Source organism: Orcinus orca, chromosome 19 (assembly GCF_937001465.1).
Source record: "Orcinus orca chromosome 19, mOrcOrc1.1, whole genome shotgun sequence".
Classification (NCBI taxonomy): Eukaryota; Metazoa; Chordata; class Mammalia; order Artiodactyla; family Delphinidae; genus Orcinus; species Orcinus orca.
The window spans coordinates 39,068,612-39,079,711 of NC_064577.1; positions in this window are offsets into that span (position 1 = coordinate 39,068,612).

Here is an 11,100-nt window from a genome sequence, read left to right on the forward strand (position 1 = left end):
GCATAAGGATAGGGGGGTCGAGGCGGAGCTGAGAACAGAATCCAGGTCTGCACATTGATTGCGCAGTGGCTTAATCCAGCATCCTATGTTCTTTTCCTAGCGAAGTGCAGAAGCAGATATTAGTGGGGCTGTCACTGTGGCAGGGGGTGGATCCAGCTGGCTGGACCTTGCTGTGTTTACAGCATTTTTTCCAAATGTGCCTTGGACCACCTATGAAGAAGTAACAGGGAATTCCTATTAAGATGTTGGTTCCTTGGACCCATCTGAGGCCTATAATAAGAACTAATAAGTTCTCCAGGTGATTTTTAATCTTTTATTAAGGTGTAATTTACATGATGTAAAATTCACCCTTTTTAGTGTATAGTTACAAATGCATGCATTGAGCAACTACCACCAGAAGATACAGAATAGTGACATCACCCAAAAATTCTCTCTAGGTAATTCTTATGTATATTGAGGTTTGAGAACCACTTAGGAAAAAAATGAAAACATGAAATGTGGGCCAGAATAAAAGTGAGAGGGGGATTGTTTTGAGTGATCTCTGTTCAAGGAGGTTTAAACCTGACGTAGCACATGAATGTCATCTCACGTGCCAGCTCAGACTGATGGCTGTCTGGAGTGGAGGACTGCAGATGATTCAGACTCTCATCTGGAATCAGTGGGTTAGTCCGTAAGTGATTTGGGGGAGGGGCGGGGGCCGCTGGGAAGAATGCTGTCTCCAACTAGATGTTTAAACATAAGTGTTTTTTTATTGGAGTATAGTTGATTTAAAATGTGTTTCTGCTGTACAGCAAAGCGAATCAGTTATACGTTCACATATATCCACTCTTTTTTAGATTCTTTTCCCATATAGATCATTACAGAGTATTGAGAAGAGTTCCTTGTGCTATACACTAGGTTCTTATTAGTTATCTATTTTGTATATAGTAGTGTGTGTATGTCAATTCCAATCTCCCAATGTATCCCTCCCCCCCAAGCATAAATTTTCAAAACACCTTCAGGACTTCCGGCTTATGACTATGACTAGACCAAGAACCATCCCACCTTGTATATGAACGAGTTTGGTGTCTTTACTTCGGAGTTTCTCCACCCTACATTTTATAACATCTTTGAGGAAATTAGAAATAGGAAGTGACTCAGGGTTGGAAAACAAAAGGAAAAAGATGATGACATGGTAACACGCATCCGCTGTCAGTTGGTTTTCTCTCCTGCCTTCTCAATCCTGAGGAAATGGCACAGCACTTCCTTGCCCTGCCCTTGACATGCTATGCCTACTTTAAACGAGATTCAGGGATGGTGAAAGAAAACCTATGGAAGCCCACTGCTAGTGCCTCAAGGAAAAGCTGACCGGATTCCCTCTTTACCCTCGGCCAAACCTCCCACAAGTATCCTTGTCTGCTCTGCTCTGCGGGGCCATCACACAGGGTATGGGCTGGCTGACAGCCTTAAACTCCAGGCAAGGCAGAACCAAGCAACTGTTCATAACCGATTTCGGTGCATAGCCAGTGACCTGAATGGGACCTGACCATGGGGAAAAATGATACAGAACTAGATAGCTGTTTTCAATTTTATTTTTAGTTTGTACAGTCAGTCCCGTGAAAGTGAAATTTTATCTTTGCTCTGGAAACATTGAAAAACACTGACAGGGAGCTCCTTCAGCCTGGCCCATTTTCCTGAAAGCGTGTTGCAGCTGTGGCTTCTGCCCAGCAGGCAGAGACTGATGTTCGATCCTGCACCCAGGTGCTGTAGAGAGCAATGACAGGCCTCAACTGCTGACTGCAGAGGGGTCTGCACAAGGATTTGGGCTCCGTAAGACACTTTTAATGCCAAAAGCCTTGGAAACAGTGAGTGCGAATTGTCAGTGGATTGCTTACTTCACATTCAAATGGGGAAATGATCACAGACAAAGGAGCTACAGCTTTGTTTTAAAATATAAATTTATTTATTGTTGGCTGCGTTGGGTCTTTGTTGCTGCACGTGGGCTTTCTCTAGTTGCGGCGAGCGGGGGTTACGTTGTGGTGCGCGGGCTTCTCATTGCGGCGGCTTCTCTTGTGGAGCACGGGCTCTAGAGCGCAGGCTCAGTAGTTTTGGCGCACGGGCTTAGTTGCTCCGCGGCATGTGGGATCTTCCCGGACCAGGGCTCAAACCCGTGTCCCCTGCATTGGCAGGTGGATTCTTAACCACTGCGCCACCAGGGAAGCCTGAGCTACAGCTTTTGAACCAGTTGTGATTATAGACCAGCTTGTGATTATGGTGTTTAGTTCCAGTGGTCTGCTTTGGGGGGCTTGTTGACCCAGAAGACACATAGTGTGGGGTAGGAACTGCTTTTCCTTTATCTTAATTGACCCTAGGCAGTGAGCAGCTGCTCAAGCCAGCCCTTTGAGTTGTTGGCTATGATCCCGGGAAATAGCTAGAAGAGTAGGGACTTCCCTGGGTCCAGTGGTTAAGAATCCACCTTCCAGTGCAGGGGACATGCATTTGATCAGAGAACTAAGAGCCCACATGCCGCAGGGTAACTAAGCCCGTGTGCCACAACAACTGAGCCTGCGCTCTACAGCCCGCGAGCCACAGCTACTGAGCCCGTGTGCCACAACTACTGAAGCCCACGTGCCTAGAGCCCGTGGTCCACAGCAAGAGAAGCCACCGCAATGAGAAGCCCACACACCACAACGAAGAGTAGCCCCCGCTCGCTGCAACTGGAGAAAGCCCGCGCATAGCAACAAAGGCCCGACGCAGCCAAAAATAAATACATACATTTATATATTTTTTAAAAAGTAATATACATGCACATGTCTTAAACATTCAAAGTACCGGGGCTTCCCTGATGCGCAGTGGTTGAGAGTCTGCCTGCCAATGCAAGGGACACGGGTTCGTGCCCCGGTCCGGGAGGATCCTACGTGCCACGAAATGGCTGGGCCCATGAGCCATGGCCACTGAGCCTGCGCGTCCGGAGCCTGTGCTCCGCAGCGGGAGAGGCCACAACAGTGAGGTCCGCGTACTGCAAAAGAAAACAAAAACAAACAAACAAAAATTCAATGTACCAAAATGTGTTAAGTGGGTGAAGAGTAAATATCCCTTTCCCAATAGTTTTTCTCCCCAAGTGTAAATGCTGGTCTGTTTTTGTGAGTTCTACACAGGTTTTTCCTGTGCGTATATCAGTCTACGTATGAGGTGTCATCCTATAGACACCTCCATGTCTTATTTTTTCACTTCCTACATCTTGGAGCACTTTTCACACCAGCGTTTGTAGACCTGCTTTGCTGGATGCCTTCAGTTTTATACTTTATACTCCTAGCAACCCTCAACACCATGTTCTCAAGAGAACAGGAGAGAGAGCTTCCCAGAAGTGAATTTGCAAGCGCTTACCAAAAGTGAAGACCATGCAGGTGCTTGATGGGGGGTCTTCAGCTCTCTCTCCGAGCGTAATTTCGTAATTTCTAGTGTCTTCGTATAATACATCCTCTGAACAAGGATTGACGTGTAGTTTTGGCTCTTTCCTAAAAAACTGTTCTTAAATTTAGCCCCCAAAACTTTCTCAGATTTAACATCTACAGAGTTAGGCCAAATCATGGTAAGATGAAGGCCAGTAAATACGCATTTCTGATGTGGTCTGATCAGAGCAGTTACTGCTTCTGTAGAAGTGAGGTTTCCTCATCAAGGATGGTAATGGGCCCACTGCTCTGGCTCGACTGGTCGTGACACACTGGAGTATTCTCTGTTTCTGGGCAACATGCTTTAGGAGGAACATGGGTAGGTTGGGGCATGTCCAGAGGAGAATAACAGGACAGGGCAAGACCTGGGTCCCTGGCCCATGAAGGGCACTTAAGGAATCCGAAAGGATCTTTAGCTTGAGGGAGAGAAGACTTGCACTGGGGAAGTAGGAGCAGTCCTCGCGGTTAAAGGACTCGCCTAGGAATTCCGTGGTAGTCCAGTGGTTAGGACTCCGGGATTCCACCGCAGGGGACACCGGATCGATCCCTGGTCAGGGAACTAAGATCTCACATGCAGCGGGACGAAAAAAAAAAAAAGGACAGTCCTAGGAAGATAAGAGGACACTAGTAAGGAGGAATCGGAGGGAGGCAGAACGTGGTTACAATTTAAGTTTTCTGATAAAGAATCTCTAGGGTTTTGAGGTGGTGTGTTTCCCATCATTGTAATTCACACGAAGGCTAAACTGGGGGGTTTGCAGCAGGAATCAAGCGGGAAGCTGGACAGATACTTTCTCGAGTCCCTCTCATTTCCTGATTCTGCAGTTCTGTCTGAATAAACAAGATTTTAGTCTCCATCCCCCTTTCAACAACACTGATTATTAGGATTTTTTTCTTTTATTCTTTCCCCTGAAGCTCCTGGAGGGGCTGGCCAAGTGTTTTAGTAAGTAAACACTATAAATCTTTGAAGTTTATGAATTACTCAGAAAAGGGAAGAACCCATGGAGATCCTCTGAAGCTAGTGGCCGGCTCTTGTGTTGGAGCAGCAGGCCTGTTCTACCTCATAGCTCCACCGTCTCCGCTCTGGGCCACGGCGACTGCACAGGGTGTCATGTATTAGCGTCCTCCCCAGCAAGGATGTTAGGTAGCCCCACATAAGAAAAAACTCTGCAGAAGTTGCAAAAAGACAGAAAACGAGACTCCCTGAGTGCCTTTACAGAGTTGTAGAAAATAGGAGCTTTACATCAAAGTTAACAGGGTCAGATGAACGTTACAAGCAACATAGTGGGTTCAAGGGGGCGTGTCCTCTAAGGCTGGGTTTCCTTATCCGTCAAGTGGGGCTAAAATAGACCTGCATTTGGTGAGTGTACCACCTGAGATGCTGCGCCAGTGCCCGGCCCACTGTAAGCCCTTACTAACTAGGGGCTGTGAGTTCTAAGGCTTCGTACATGAGGGTACTTGGTGGGACGAATGGTGTTTCCACCAATAAACCCGGAAAGGCTCAGAGGAAATATGGTTGAGGGAGAGGATGTGGGATTGGGAATATAATCCCAATTCTTTTTTACAGTAACAAGTCAGATATTCTTTCTGTTGTGCATTGGGAAAGAAATTTCCACAGTGAACACCTGTTGTGGGGTATGTCTCAAATGAAACTGTTTTGCTCTCACACCCCAGAGATCATTCACATTCCAGATTAAACCCCAGTTCAACACAACAGGGGCTTCGCTGGTGGGCCAGTGGTTAAGAATCCACTGTGTGGCCGAGAAAAACAAACGAAAAAACAAAAAAGCAGGACAGTTGTGAGCCAGTCTGGATTTTCAGGTCCAGTTGTACGTTTCCTATTTTTTTCCCTAGCCCAGTGCACAGCCATCCAATCCAGTCCAGTTTAGTCTTTGGAGGCACTGCCTTTTTTTACTTGACAAACACTAAGCACCATGAATATTGCAGGCATCACATTACATGCTGGGTATGTGATACTGTGAAAGGCAGGCTCTGCCCGCCCGTCACGGAGCTGATGCTGTCTGGAGGGGTGGGAAGCCTGCGTGGACAGGCTAGTGTGATGGAGTGTGCTGAGTGCTCTGATCTAGGAAGGAGAACAAGTGTTCCAAGAACATGTGGGGGAGACACCCAACCCAGGTGTCTTTCTGGAGCAAGCCACATCCATTGAGACCTAAATGATGAATAGGAGTTAGCTGGAGAAAATGAGGGTCAGTCACGTCATAAATGGGGAGAAGGTCCTGAAAAACTTCAAGAGACTGAAAGAGATTCCCAAGGTTGGAGTCTAGGGGGAAGGTGGACTTGAAGTGAGCTGGAAAGGCAGGTAGAGAACAGGCAGGTGAGCCAGAGCTCCGCGTTGAGGAACGACTGGAGAGGGCGTAGCTGGAGGAGTGGAGCTGGCCGTTGCCAGGGTCCGGATGATGGGATAGAGAAGGAGATGGATTTGGAGTTGACAACCTCCAGTGTTTGCTCCAAGGACTGGATGATTTTTTTTTTTTTTTTTTTTTTTTGCGGTACGTGGGCTTCTCACTGTTGTGGCCTCTCCCGTTGCGGAGCACAGGCTCCAGACGCGCAGGCTCAGCGGCCATGGCTCACGGGCCCAGCCGCTCCGCGGCACGTGGGATCTTCCCGGACCGGGGCACGAACCCGTGTCCCCTGCATCGGCAGGCGGACTCTCAACCACTGCGCCACCAGGGAAGCCCTGGATGATTGATGAGGAAATGTGATGGTAGGAGCAGCCAATTCTATCAAGAAGTGTGGCTGTGGTGCCACAACTACTGAAGCCCTCGCGCCTAGAGCCCACGCTCCACAACGAGAGAAGCCACCGCAATGAGAAGCCTGCGCACCGCAACAAGCCCGCGTGCAGCAATGAAGACCCAACACAGCCAAAAATAAATTAAAAAATACATAAATTTATTAAAAAAAAAAAAAGAAGTGTGGCTGTGAAGATTCAGGGCTGGTAGCCAGGGGTGTTCTGGTGGTGGTGGTTTTGTTTTTAAAGATGGAAAGGTCTTGAGTTTGGAAAGAAGTAGAAGATATCAGGGGAGAGGATTAGTAAATGACAGAATGGGGACTTCCCTGGTGGTCCAGTGGGTAGGACTCTGCGCTCCCAGTGCAGGGGGCCCAGGTTCGATCCCTGGTCGGAGAAATAGATCCAACATGCATGCCGCAACTAAGAGTTCACGTGCTGCAACGAAGATCCCACGTGCCGCAACTAAGATAAACAAATAAATAAGTAAAACTTAAAAAAAAAAAATTAATGGCAGAATGATGTCCTGAGAAGGTAGAGGGGGTTGCGGTTCAAGCTAAAGAGGGATTGACCTTTGGGAGGAAGGACTCAAGAGCACTGGTAAGAATGCAAGTGGGACCCCGACAGGGCTTAAGAGTGGGGTTTCAGTTTGAGTGTGAAGTAGGAGGCGAGTGGTTATCTGGGTGAGAAGGGGTGGGATGGGGTGAGTTTGTCGGCAGCAAAGGAGGTGGGATTAAATGACGGGGAGAGGAAAGCATCGACCAGGCAAATGCAGGTGTGCCTGTGCCGCTGCTGTGAGCACCCAGCTGAGGTGGGAGACTACTGTGTTTTTTTTGGTTTTGGTTTTTTTAATTTTACCTATTTCTTTAATTGAAGTAGAGTTGATTTACAATGTTGTGTTAATTTCTGCTGTACAGCAAAGTGATTCAATTATGCATATATGTATTCTTTTTTTATTCTTTTCCATTATGGTTTATCAGAGGATACTGAATATAGTTCTGTGTGCTATACAGGAGGACCTTATTGTTTATCCATTCCATACATAATAGCTTATGTCTGCTAACCCCAATCTCCCACCCCATCGCTTCCCCAATCCCCTCCCCCTTGGCAACCACAAGTCTGTTCTCTACGTCCGTGAGTCTGTTTCTGTTTCATACATAGGTTCATTTGTGTCATATTTTAGATTCTAGATTTCACATATAAGTGATGTCATATGGTATTTGTCTTTCTCTTTCTGACTTGCTTCACTTAGTATGATGATCTCTAGTTGCATCCATGTTGCTGCAAATGGCATTATTTTATTCTTTTTTATGGCTGAGTAGTATTCCCTTGTATATAAGGACCACATCTTCTTTATCCATTCATCTGTCGATGGACATTTAGGTTGTTTCGAGACTACGGTTTTGTAATGATGTCAACCTGGGCAAGCCTGAGAGTCTCTCCCCCTAAGATCAGCCCTGCTTCCCACCACCCTACCCCTGTGCCCTCAACCACACCTCAACCTGGGAATGACCCCCAGAGAACGGACAATCATCTCATGACAAAACAGAGTTTTCTGGGACAAACTTCATACGGGCTGTCCTCAGTGGAGACGCTGGAACACGTTCCTGCAGTGGCCTCTGGGGTGATGGAGGCCCCGTACTTTCAGCAGCTGCCGGGATCAGGCTTAACCTGGAGGAAGTTACAGGGGTCGGGCTGAAGAAAGGCAGAGCATGAGTTTATTTTTAAACCCAAGTGGGCACTCCAGCTGCCAGGGAGGAGCAGACAGCTCTTGGGGAGAATAGAGGTTGGCAGTTGGTCAGACACTTGTCAGGAAGCATGTAGGCTGCCAAGTGGGCAGGGGTTCAGGTGGCTGAAGGCCAGGACTGTCCCTGAGGGGCCGGGGTGGGGATCTGCAGGGAGCAGCAGGTAACACTTCGGAGCCCAAGACGGCAGTGGGGGCGCGAGGCCTGAGCCCAGTGGTCCGGGCTGCCCTGGGGCCGTGAGTGTACTTCCCGGGGGGTGGGTCAGGCTGGGTCTCAATTCGTGGTCAGACGGACCACGTGAAGAGCTCTTTGCAAGAGCAAAGGGCAGTCCAGCATCAGGGATGCTCTGTTGGCATTCTGGGGGACCAAGTGTGCCTCATCTCCTTACAGCTGAGCTGGAGGGCAGCACTGCGCGGGGGATGGGATCCGGGGCTTCACAGTCTCATCAAGTTCAGGAAGTATGGAGACACTTCTCCCAAGTTCAGGCGACAGCAAGCCCTCCTGAGGACTCCTGCCCCAAGGGCTGTCGCCGCACCTTTCAGGAACTGTCACCAGGGATGGCGTCCAGGTCGTAAGGTCATAAAAGAACAGCGATAGTTTGAACCACAGCACCGATCGACGTTTATTTCCCACCTTGCTTTCAGCACCAGGAGGCCTGAAGAGCCACTGTGAACGTGGAGCTAAGGTTGGGGTGCGGAGGGTTCCGGGGTTGGCAGGAGCTCCTGGGGGTCTGTGTGAGCCTGGGGTGCAGAGATCTCACTCCCTTAAATGTATCTGTAGCATCTTAAGAAATGAGAATTAATCTCCATCTTCAAAGGCCAAATGTTGGAGCTGAAGCCGTTACTGACAGCCCTTGAAGTCCTTTCGGCAAGAAGAGTCGTCATCAGTCGTCACTGACCTTCTGCAGTGGGGGAGTCTGGGGGTAGAGGTTGCAGATGTGCTGGGGGATTGAGATGCCGGAACAGGGTGGGGACCAGGAATTTAGGCCAGCACTGCCCCGAGCCCTACTCTCTCTGCACGTGGAGGTGGTCCTAGGAATCCTGCCCTTCGGCAGCTTCTAGCTGCTCGCCCTCCCCAGGCCCTTGCCCACTGCAGCTATTTCTTGCTCCCCTTATCTCTTCTCTACCCTTCCCTTCCTCCATCCTTGCCCCAACCTCTCTCATCTTATCTTTCCCCTGAACATACAGGACTTTCAGAGCAAGATATCTGCAGGCCCAAAACGCTCTGGAGGGGAGGATGGGAGGAGGAGGTTCTTGCCTCAAACTGGGCCCCCAGTGGGGGAGGGACTCCCAGCCTTGGCCTTGCTCAGCCCCTTCCTGCCCCGGGCACAGTGAGGAAAGAGAAAATTCTCTGCGGGCTCAAGAGCACAGTGCCCTTGGGACCAGATAGCGGTTTTATCCAGCTTTCTGGACTCTCTTGGGAGGTGAGGACAGGCTGCTCTGGCTTCAACCATAAAAGGGAAGTTGGGTCTTCTGCCTGTTGGTAAGATGCTTTCCTAACTCAACTCCCATCTGCTTTGCTGAAGCCAGAGACAGCAGTTATCTTTGTCAGGAGAGCAAGGAAGCGGAAGCGCCAGGCCCTCCACCCAGTCGATGCCTATTTCCTGTCTGGGAATGGAAAGCTACGCCCCTTCCTCCCAGCCCCCCAGAGCCCAGTCCTGGGTGCTCCCGTCCCACCTTCAGTGCCCAGTCATCACACTCCCTCCTGGGCCAGAGAGGACAGGGAAGGGTCCTGAGCCACCGCGCGGTCATTTATAGAAAGGAGAGACACAAGTCGGTGTGAGCTCCATGGAAGCCCCTGGACATGATCTTTAATTGATGTTCCTGTCCCTGCCTCCCCACCCCGAGCCCCAGATGACATATTTACAGGATGCTGTATGGAGCCAGTTCCAGGCCCAGGTCAGTGTGGCCTCCACTCCTCCCTGGGCACTGCCAGGGTGGACGCTGCCAGGGTGGGGCAGGAGGATGCAGACAGCTGGGAGCCAGGTGGACTGGTCACAGGAAGTCTTGTGTTCTCCACATGCCCACCCCCACCCCCATGTGCACGCACACACAGGTGTGCCTGTGCGTGCAGAGGTATTCAGACTTGTGCGGAGATGTGGATCCAAATGCTTGTGCCAGACGCATCGCCACCTGTGTGCACGTGTGTACCACCAGAGGATGCCTTAAGGTACCGCAGCAATAGTGCAAAACCCGGCCCTTAGCCTCCTGCCCCTGCCTCAGTTAGTATGGCTGGTGGGGCAGTACTGGCCAGAGGGGTACCCCATCCACCCCCCTCACTTGGGCAGTACCAGCTGGAGCTCAGTATCAAGGACCCCACTGCAGCTGCATCCAGCCACCTTAAAGGGTGTCAGTGGGCCTCAGTCCCCAGGTTGCCCTGAGGGGTGGTGCAAATAAACAGGGAGCCATTTCTTCCATGATTCCTCCTCAAAGATGCCCCAGGGGGAGGCAGCTCAAAGGCCCTGGGGTGTTCAGAAACCCCTGCTGGTCTGGGTGGGGGTATCCCTGGGAAGACGGGCTCCGTTCATTTGTGGCTTTCATCCGGAAGGTGGCTTGACCCCCAGCTTGCCCCTGCCGGCTTTTTTTCAGCAGTTAAGGAGCCAGCTCCTCTGTCCCAAGCGAGGGTCATGAGGAAAGGCCCTGGGCAGGACTGTGTTTGTGGGGGGACTGAGGAATTCTGCCAGCCTCGGTCTCAGGCTCAGCTGCAGTGGGGATCAGAGGACTAATGGGGAAAACGACTGTAAACTTACTACTCTGCCCTGGAGTGGGGTTAAGGAGCAGAATGGGTTTGACAGGGACTTGAGGACTTTTCTAGAAGCTGAGGATCAAACATGAGACTTGCCTTTTCCTACGTCCTCTTGCACATCACAGGCAGAGCCCCTAACCCTCCAGGCACTGGGCCACCCCTGGCCTTCCGTCCTTGGGAGAGTGCTCCCTGGGAAGATGGCCCAGCCGGGAACCTCCAGGCCACGCCAGGGGGCACCTAAACCCTGAGTCAGAATCACCCTTCTTGAAAGGGGGAAGGTGCCATGTTATTTTAGGGACTGTATTTCCTAGGACCGTCCCCCCAATACATGTGTCCTGGCAGGGACAGCAGGACGGTTGTTTTGGAATTGAAGACAATCTGGGACATGTGGTTGCCGCACCCATAACCTAGGCCTTGGGCACGGAACAGGCAGCTT